Below are 10,209 nucleotides of genomic sequence, written 5' to 3'. Positions count from 1 at the left end.
CCGCATAGACTCGGAGGTGATGAATCTCCCACCGCACACAACCCCCCCCCCCCCCCCACGCACACACACACCCGCCTGATGCTGCTGTTGCTGCTGCTGAAAGAGAGACTCCGCAATTGAAAGAGCTTATCACCGCACAGCTGTTTGAACTGCCCGCATCTCTGCTCAGTGATCTCTCCTGATCTGGCGCCACCCCTCCTCCCCCCCCCCCCCTTTTTAGACCGTCCTAGGCAATGCCTAATTTTGCCTAATGGAAGAGCCGGCCCTGTGGACAGCCCGGCGCCCCCGTCAGAGGAGGAGGACCCAACACCCCTCCCAAGTCGAGGTCGTGGGAGCCGGTGAGAGGAGGCGTGTGTGTGCTCAGTGCTCCTGCATGGTTTACTATCAATATCACCCAACCGGCTACCTGACTGCTTACCACCAGGTACTGTCTCCTTCCATCTCCTCTCCACACTGGCATAGCACACAGGGGGTTGGTGGTGGGGGGCAGCATCCTCATCTTATTAAGTCCCCGTCCCCCCCCTTTTTTATCTCCTCTTCCTTGTCCGTTCTGCTCTAGAAAAGAATGACCTAACCCCAGCCATGCCCAGGTCTGTCTCATTGAGGGCAGTGAACTTCAGCAGCAGAGTTCAGGACAGTGGAGAAGAAGAGGGTTCCTGTGACCTTCTCCTGCCATCTCCGTACTGTGGGACTTGTGCATGTCTAGAGACAGTGCGCGTACTAGTGTGTAACCTTGGGAAGCCGGGCATGAAGTTGCACAGCAGCCAGGTCTCTCACACTTGCTGCACAGTAGAGGAGAATGCAATGACATAAGCTGGCCGCCTTTAAAGAGAAACTATGGTCCGGAGATGCAGCGATACTTTCTCTTTACATTTTATGGTCCAATAAAACATAGGGTCGGTAGTTAATTTGTGAAGGGAAGTTGATATTTTGACTGCTTTCTGGGTTGGAATAAAAGTATTGCTTATATTGTCCTAGCAAGAGAACAGCACCACCTAGTGGTCGGACTATCAGGAAAAATTATACAAAAAAGCTATTTGAAAGTTTCAAATTTTGAAACAAATTTTGAGACAAATTTTGAAATGGATTTTGAAAGAAATTAGTGCAAAATACCTACAGTACGGCCTACCTTAAACCTTTAGGATATTGGTTGTAAATGGTCAACGTTATTCTGTGTTTTTTGTTTTGTTTTGTTTTTTACTGCTGTGAGTAAAAATTTCTTGCATTACTAGAGTTCAGGGATGCTCAACCTGTGGCCCTCCGGCTGTTGCAAAACTACAACTCCCAGCATGCCCTAAGAGCTGTAGACTGTGCAGGTATTCTGGGAATTGTAGTTTTGCAACAGCTGCAGGGCCGCAGGTTGGGCATCCCTGCAGTCTATTTAAAGAGGAAGTAGCAAGAGAACAACGCCACCCGGTGGCCAAATGATCAGGGAAAAGTGACAAAGTAACTGATTTTGTAACAAAGGAGTACAAAATTCCTATAACCTACCCCAAATATGTTTATTAAGATATTTGAGGTGCACAGTGTTGGCTCCATATGGCCAGGAACTATTCTATACAAGAAAGCTGCTTTTTTTGTACAGTTTTTTTGGATTTAAGTAAAAGTTGGTTATCTTATATTGTCATAATTTGAAGGAAGAAGCAAGAGAACAGTGCCACCCGGTGGCCAAATGATCGAGAAAAACAATACAATAATTGATAGTAGAATTGATTGATAAATGATTTATTTTAAAACAAATTGGTCCAAAATTTCTACAAACTGCCCCAATACTGTCCATTAAGGTGTTGAGGAGCATGATGTTATCCTCCAGTCATGTTGCTTTCCCACCACATGTTAGAAGGAATATATAAGGAGTATAGCAAAACTTGTTGGCTTACATTTATTATTATTCGTTTTCTTATTGTGTGTCTTCAGTACAGTAATATAACCCAACCTCTCAGCGTCAGAAATCATTGCTGTTTATATTTGGTCAACTTTGAACATCATATCATTTTCAGGTTGGACGTTCTGTAAATCTTGAGTGGGTTAGAGCTCCATTTTATATATACAAAGCTCCAAATTCTTTGCATGAAAATGGCAAAACTTTAGCTGTCTGTAACCAACACTAGGGGCAACTTAGGAACTAACTGCATACTGTTTTACTATTGAGGTTAATGTTTAGACTGTATGCAGTAAGCTACTTAGCTCCCTCTAGTGGTGACTGCAGACAGCCAAAATGTTATGAATATGTGGGGGATTTTGAGCTCTGTATTAGAAAAAAAGGCCTCTGATCTCTATAAGCATGTATATTAGCACACATTTTGGTCAGACTTACAGTAGATTTAAAAAAATGGTATTCTAGGATGGAAATGTACTTTAATGGATTTTTATTTACTATTTTAACCATTTGGATGCTGGTTACAAATAATTGAAGATAAAAATGCACAGAAATTTTTATATATGATTATTGGAAAATGGCCCACGCTTTAAATGTGGTTTTGTGTTAATCAGTTGTGAATGTCATGAGTACTTACCTACAGATAGACATGAGTTCACAAGTTCAGAGCCCTCGCCTTGATTGCCCTCGTATTAATAAGTAGGTGAGGTTTCTGATGTAACCAAGGCCCCTCATCTTTTGTCTGCGACTGAAGTGATTTCTTCCTTAGCAAATTAATTCTGCTATAACCTGAATTCAAATAAGATTGCAGTGAGCAGGTCTACGGGGAGCCAGACTTGTGTTCATTTAGCTTCATTGCTGCTCACGTTTATTTAGGAAATGTATGTTGTACATGGAAATGTAGTGTTATTATGCTGCAATGTAATGTTGTCATACATGACTGTAATATTATCATACTGGACTATACTGTTATCATATTGAACTGTAATGTTATCATACAGGACTATACTGTTATCATACTGGACTGTAATGTTATCATATTGAACTGTAGTGTTATCATACAGGACTGTAGTGTTGTTATACAGGACTGTAGTGTTATCATATTGAACTGTAGTGTTATCATACAGGACTGTAATATTATCATACAGAACTGTAGTGTTATCATACAGGACTGTAATATTATCATACAGGACTGCAATGTTGTTATACTGGACTATACTGTTATCATATTGAACTGTAGTGTTATCATACAGGACTGTAGTAGTATCATACAGGACTATACTGTTATCATATTGAACTGTAATGTTGTTATACAGGACTGTAATGTTATCATACAGGACTGTAATGTTGTTATACAGGACTGTAGTAGTATCATACAGGACTGTAGTAGTATCATACAGGACTATACTGTTATCATATTGAACTGTAATGTTGTTATACTGGACTGTAGTGTTATCATATTGAACTGTAGTGTTATCACACTGTACTGTACAGTTGTCATACTGGAATGTAGTGTTATTTTACTGGACTGTATTGTTATCATACAGACTGTAGTGTTATCGTACTGGATGCAGTATTACAGTATCATATGGATTGTAGTGTTATCATACCAGACTGTAATGTTATAATACTGATTTGTACAGTTATAGAGGACTGTAGTGTTATCATACCGGACTGTATTATCCTACTGGACTGGACTGATTTAATAACGGACCATATCACATAGGACTGTAGTGTTTGCATACAGGACTGTAGACTTTTCATACTGGACTGTAGTGTTATCATACTAGTACGGTAGTATCATCAATCATACCAAACTGTAGTGTTTTCATTTGGACTGTAGTTGTATCATATGGGACTGCAGTGCTCTCATACAGGACTGTGGCATTATCATACTGGACGGTAGTTTTATCATGTAGGACTGTAGTGTTATCATATAGGACTGTAGTGTTATCATATAGGACTGCAGTGCTATCATACTAGACTGTAATGTTATCATACTGATTTGTACTGTTATTTAAAGGCACTATAGTGTTATCATGCCAGACTGTATTATTATCCAACAGGACTTACTGATTTCATAAGGGACTGTATGGTTATCACACAGGACTGTAGTTTCATACTGAATTGTGGTGTTATCATATGGACTGTAATGTTATCATACTGTACTGTAGTGCTATCATATGGGACTGTAGTGTTCTCATATAGGTCTGTAACTTTATACTGCACTGTAGTGTTATCATTTGAACTGTAGTGTTATCATTTGAACTGTAGTGTTATCATACTGGACTGTATTGTTATTAATTAGACTGTCGTGTTCGCATACAGGTCTGTAGTCTTATATAGACTGTAGAGTTATGATACTGGACTGTAGTGTTGTCATACAGGACTGTAATGTTATCATATGGACTACAGTGTTATATTGGACTGTACAGTTATGATAGTGGACTGTAGTGTTAACTGGAATGGTTTACCCTGCTGGGCTGTACTGGTTTCATAAGGGACTGTAGTGTTATCATATCAGATTGCAGTTTTATCATACGGACTGTTATTATACTAGACTGTAGTGTTATCATATGGAGTGTAGTACTCGATAGACAGACGGATGGACGGACGGATGGACAGACATGTGGGATATGTAGCAGAGTTGAGTTTCCTTCTTCTAATTTTAATAACACTCTCATCTGATTATACAATGCACATATAAAATGTGTCTGCAATGATTAACACACCCCCTGCTGATTTTAAGTATGTATAGTTTAGTTCTGAATTATCAGATAATTAAAATGAATTAATCAAATTCTGTTTTGTGCTGTGCTTTGTCACGTGGAGGCCTGTGCGTGTCTCTTATCTCTTGATTCTGGTCTTCTGCTCTGGTACAGCAGGTGCTGGATACACATTCATCCGTGTTGTCTCCTACCTGTGGTTCTTCAGTCCCATCTTCATCAAGAGTAACCACAGCATCTAAGTGCGTAGACAGCGGGAGAGGACACTTGGTCGCGCTTTGGCAGCCCACAAACATGATGGCAGGGGGCAGCTGGAAAGCCATGGCAAAAATAATAATAGATAAAGGGGTCGTGCCAAGTTTTCAAGCGAACCCCTATCCATGCAGTTCTGGTCATTCTCTATTGGACTGCTGGATATACAGTCAGGTCCATAAATATTGGGACATCAACACAATTCTAACATTTTTGGCTCTATACACCACCACAATGGATTTTAAATGAAACGAACAAGATGTGCTTTAACTGCAGACTGTCAGCTTTAATTTGAGGGTATTTACATCCAAATCAGGTGAACGGTGTAGGAATTACAACAGTTTGCATATGTGCCTCCCACTTGTTAAGGGACCAAAAGTAATGGGACATAATAATAATCATAAATCAAACTTTCACTTTTTAATACTTGGTTGCAAATCCTTTGCAGTCAATTACAGCCTGAAGTCTGGAACGCATAGACATCACCAGACGCTGGGTTTCATCCCTGGTGATGTTCTGCCAGGCCTCTACTGCAACTGTCTTCAGTTCCTGCTTGTTCTTGGGGCATTTTCCCTTCAGTTTTGTCTTCAGCAAGTGAAATGCATGTTCAATCGAATTCAGGTCAGGTGATTGACTTGGCCATTGCATAACATTCCACTTCTTTCCCTTAAAAAACTCTTTGGTTGCTTTTGCAGTATGCTTTGGGTCATTGTCCATCTGCACTGTGAAGCGCCGTCCAATGAGTTCTGAAGCATTTGGCTGAATATGAGCAGATAATATTGCCCGAAACACTTCAGAATTCATCCTGCTGCTTTTGTCAGCAGTCACATAATCAATAAATACAAGAGAACCAGTTCCATTGGCAGCCATACATGCCCACGCCATGACACTACCACCACCATGCTTCACTGATGAGGTGGTATGCTTAGGATCATGAGCAGTTCCTTTCCTTCTCCATACTCTTCTCTTCCCATCACTCTGGTACAAGTTGATCTTGGTCTCATCTGCCCATAGGATGTTGTTCCAGAACTGTGAAGGCTTTTTTTTAGATGTCGTTTGGCAAACTCAAATCTGGCCTTCTTGTTTTTGAGGCTCACCAATGGTTTACATTTTGTGGTGAACCCTCTGTATTCACTCTGGTGAAGTCTTCTCTTGATTGTTGACTATGACACACATATACCTACCTCCTGGAGAGTGTTCTGGATCTGGCCAACTGTTGTGAAGGGTGTTTTCTTCACCAGGGAAAGAATTCTTCGGTCATCCACCACAGTTCTTTTCCGTGGTCTTCCGAGTCCTTTGGTGTTGCTGAGCTCACCGGTGCGTTCATTCTTTTTAAGAACGTTCCAAACAGTTGTTTTGGCCACGCCTAATGTTTTTGCTATCTCTCTGATGGGTTTGTATTTGTTTTTTTCAGCCTAATGATGGCTTGCTTCACTGATAGTGACAGCTCTTTGGATCTCATCTTGAGAGTTGACAGCAACAGATTCCAAATGCAAATAGCACACTTGTAATGAACTCTGGACCTTTTATCTGCTCATTGTAATTGGGATAATGAGGGAATAACACACACCTGGCCATGGAACAGCTGAGAAGCCAATTGTCCCATTACATTTGGTCTCTTAACAAGTGGGAGGCACATATGCAAACTGTTGTAATTCCTACACTGTTCACCTGATTTGGATGTAAAGACCCTCAAAATAAAGCTGACAGTCTGCAGTTAAAGCACATCTTTTTCGTTTCATTTCAAATCCATTGTGTTGGTGTATAGAGCCAAAAATGTTAGAATTGTGTCAATGTCCCAATATTTATGGACCTGACTGTATATACATCTAAGGACAGTTCCCAGCTATTTCTGGCTGTCCCATAGGGAAGGAATGGGCTAGTGTTGAGCAAATCAAAGTCAAACGAATTGACTTCAATCCGAATTTCAGGAAAAATTTGATTCGCCATGAAAACAAATTTCTTCACGCTTCAAGATAACAAATGCATTTTTCCTCATCCTCATCCATTTGCTTGCGAAGAGGCTGTCGCGGCCATCTTGATTGAAGAAACTGTGCGGAATCTCGCGCACGGTTTAATTCACACCGCCAGCCAAAATCATGACATGATGACTTCATCACTTCAGATTTTGCGCAGTCCGTGTCCGTTCTGGAAATGACTCCGTGTGCATTCCGTTTCCGTTCCGCCAAAAAATAGAGCATGTCCTATTTTTGTCCGCATAATGGACAAGGATAGGACTGTTCTATTATGGCCAAGCTGCGGAATGCACACGGATATCATTAGTATTGTTTGTGGATCCGTGTTTTGCGGACAGCAAAATACATACGGTCGTGTGCATGAGCCCTAACGCTTCCAATGCTGGGAAGGTGATATGAAAAGGTTTAGGACATCATTGACTTTGAATCTAGTTAACAAAAGCTTTTTTTTTTTCAAAACGGAATAATGAAAATGAGCCGCCAGCTCTGGGTGAGAAACTCAAAGAAATGTAGGCTGCATATAATACAGTTTGTAGTAAAACCAATGTCTTCTGCCTGGTTCTATCAGTGTCGCTCACAGTGAGGTCTGCATGGGATGAAGTCGGTACACCACCATAGAGAAGATCTGGCGGGAGGTCTCCGGGAACAGACACAGGCTTGAGTACAATCTATTCCGGTACGTGGGTCCTTCTAACTCCAGCCTGCAGTACCTTGAGTAAATCAAAATTAAATACATAGAGATTGTATTGACATGCGAATGAATTAGCGAGAGTGCCTGGAGCGCCCTGTGCGCCTCTTCTCTCCATGGTAATTTGTTTTTTCTCTCTTTCTGTAGCACCCAGGATTGAACATATGGTTATGCACTTTGTGGAATTGTTGCAGGAGAGCAACAATTAACCAAAATGCAGATATTGTTAGAGGGTACGCATTGTTCTGCTTTATAGATGCAGCCATTTTGCAGCCTGAACCAAACATTTTTCGAGGATACTGTTTTTCATGTTTATGAGGATTTCTCTGTAGGTTCAAAGCGTTACACATTGGACACGATGGGTACACCTTAGCGCGCTAATGCTGCAGCCCATTTTACAGACTGAGCAGCCCAAAGCAGGAGTCAGTTCACATTCTTTTTATTTTTTTGAATTTGGATATCCTTCTCCAGTGGTCAGACGGTGTCCACCACACCCCACGTCTTTCTACAGCTCTGCCGTTCCAGCGCTGCTTCCCCACTCCCGGCGCATCACTAGCATGTTATTAGCCATGATGTGTCATTTAACCACTTCAGCCCCCCTAGCTTAAACACCCTTAATGACCAGGCCACTTTTTACACTTCTGACCTACCCTACTTTCACCGTTTATTGCTCGGTCATGCAACTTACCACCCAAATTAATTTTACCTCCTTTTCTTCTCACTAATAGAGCTTTCATTTGGTGGTATTTCATTGCTGCTGACATTTTTACTTTTTTTGTTATTAATCGAAATTTAACGATTTTTTTGCAAAAAAATGAAATTTTTTACTTTCAGTTGTAAAATTTTGTAAAAAAAATGACATCCATATATACATTTTTCTCTAAATTTATTGTTCTACATGTCTTTGATAAAAAAAAAAATGTTTGGGTAAAAAAAAATGGTTTAGGTAAAAGTTATAGCGTTTACAAACTATGGTACAAAAATGTGAATTTCCGCTTTTTGAAGCAGCTCTGACTTTCTGAGCACCTGTCATGTTTCCTGAGGTTCTACAATGGCCAGACAGTACAAACACCCCACAAATGACCCCATTTCGGAAAGTAGACACCCTAAGGTATTCGCTGATGGGCATAGTGAGTTCATAGAACTTTTTATTTTTTGTCACAAGTCTCATATTCCACTAACTTGTGATAAAAAATAAAAACTTCCATGAACTCACTATGCCCATCAGCGAATACCTTGGGGTGTCTTCTTTCCAAAATGGGGTCACTTGTGGGGTAGTTATACTGCCCTGGGATTCTAGGGCCCTAATGTGTGGTAAGTAGTTTGAAATCAAAATCTGTAAAAAATGGCCGGTGAAATCCGAAAGGTGCTCTTTGGAATATCTTGGCAAAAGACAACTTTTCCCATTTTTTTATACAAAGTTGGCATTTGACCAAGATATTTATCTCACCCAGCATGGGTATATGTAAAATGACACCCCAAAACACATTGCCCAACTTCTCCTGAGTACGGAGATACCACATGTGTGACACTTTTTTGCAGCCTAGGTAGGCAAAGGGGCCCACATTCCAAAGAGCACCTTTCGGATTTCACCGGCCATTTTTTACAGATTTTGATTTCAAACTACTTACCACACATTAGGGCCCCTAGAATCCCAGGGCAGTATAACTACCCCACAATTGACCCCATTTTGGAAATAAGACACCCCAAGGTATTCGCTGATGGGCATAGTGAGTTCATGGAAGTTTTTATTTTTTGTCACAAGTTAGTGGAATATGAGACTTTGTAAGAAAAAAAATAAAAATAAATAAACCATCATTTTCCGCTAACTTGTGACAAAAAATAACAAATTCTAGGAACTCGCCATGCCCCTCACGGAATACCTTGGGGTGTCTTCTTTCCAAAATGGGGTCACTTGTGGGGTAGTTATACTGCCCTGGCATTCTAGGGGCCCTAATGTGTGGTAAGTAGGTAAATGACCTGTGAAATCCGAAAGGTGCTCTTTGGAATGTGGACCCCTTTGCCCACCTAGGCTGCAAAAAAGTGTCACACATGTGGTATTTCCGTACTCAGGAGAAGTTGGGCAATGTGTTTTGGGGTGTCATTTTACATATACTCATGCTGGGTGAAAGAAATATCTCGGCAAAAGACAACTTTTCCCATTTTTTATACAAAGTTGGCATTTGACCAAGATATTTATCTCACCCAGCATGGGTATATGTAAAATGACACCCCAAAACACATTGCCCAACTTCTCCTGAGTACGGCGATACCAGATGCGTGACACTTTTTTGCAGCCTAGATGCGCAAAGGGGCCCACATTTCTATTATGAGGGCATTTTTAGACATTTGGATCCCAGACTTCTTCTCACGCTTTAGGGCCCCTAAAAAGCCAGGGCAGTATAAATACCCCACATGTGACCCCATTTTGGAAATAAGACACCCCAAGGTATTCAATGAGGGGCATGGCGAGTTCATAGATTTTTTATTTTTTTTGGCACAAGTTAGCGGAAATTGATATATTTTTTTTTATCACAAAGTCTCCCTTTCCGCTAACTTGAGACACAAATTTAAATCTTTCATGGACTCAATATGCGCCTCACGGAATACCTTGGGGTGTCTTCTTTCCGAAATGGGGTCACATGTGGGGTATTTATACTGCCCTGGCATTCTAGGGGCCCTAAAGCG

At 40.9% G+C, this 10,209-nt stretch overlaps 1 protein-coding gene across 1 annotated transcript in view; it reads left to right on the top strand.

The window, feature by feature from the left end:
• The first annotated feature begins 338 nt into the window (after positions 1–338).
• Positions 339–10,209, top strand: part of ESRRG (estrogen related receptor gamma) — a 911,602-nt gene continuing 901,731 nt past the window's right edge. Inside the window, exon 1 of the mRNA XM_040430440.1 lies at positions 339–424. The gene's annotated coding sequence lies outside the window, so the exon portion shown is untranslated. The remainder of the gene's footprint in view (positions 425–10,209) is intronic.

This window comes from Bufo bufo, chromosome 4 (genome assembly GCF_905171765.1).
Source record: "Bufo bufo chromosome 4, aBufBuf1.1, whole genome shotgun sequence".
Taxonomy (NCBI): Eukaryota; Metazoa; Chordata; class Amphibia; order Anura; family Bufonidae; genus Bufo; species Bufo bufo.
Note: the sequence above shows the minus strand (reverse complement) of the source record. Positions and strands in the feature narration are given on the sequence as shown.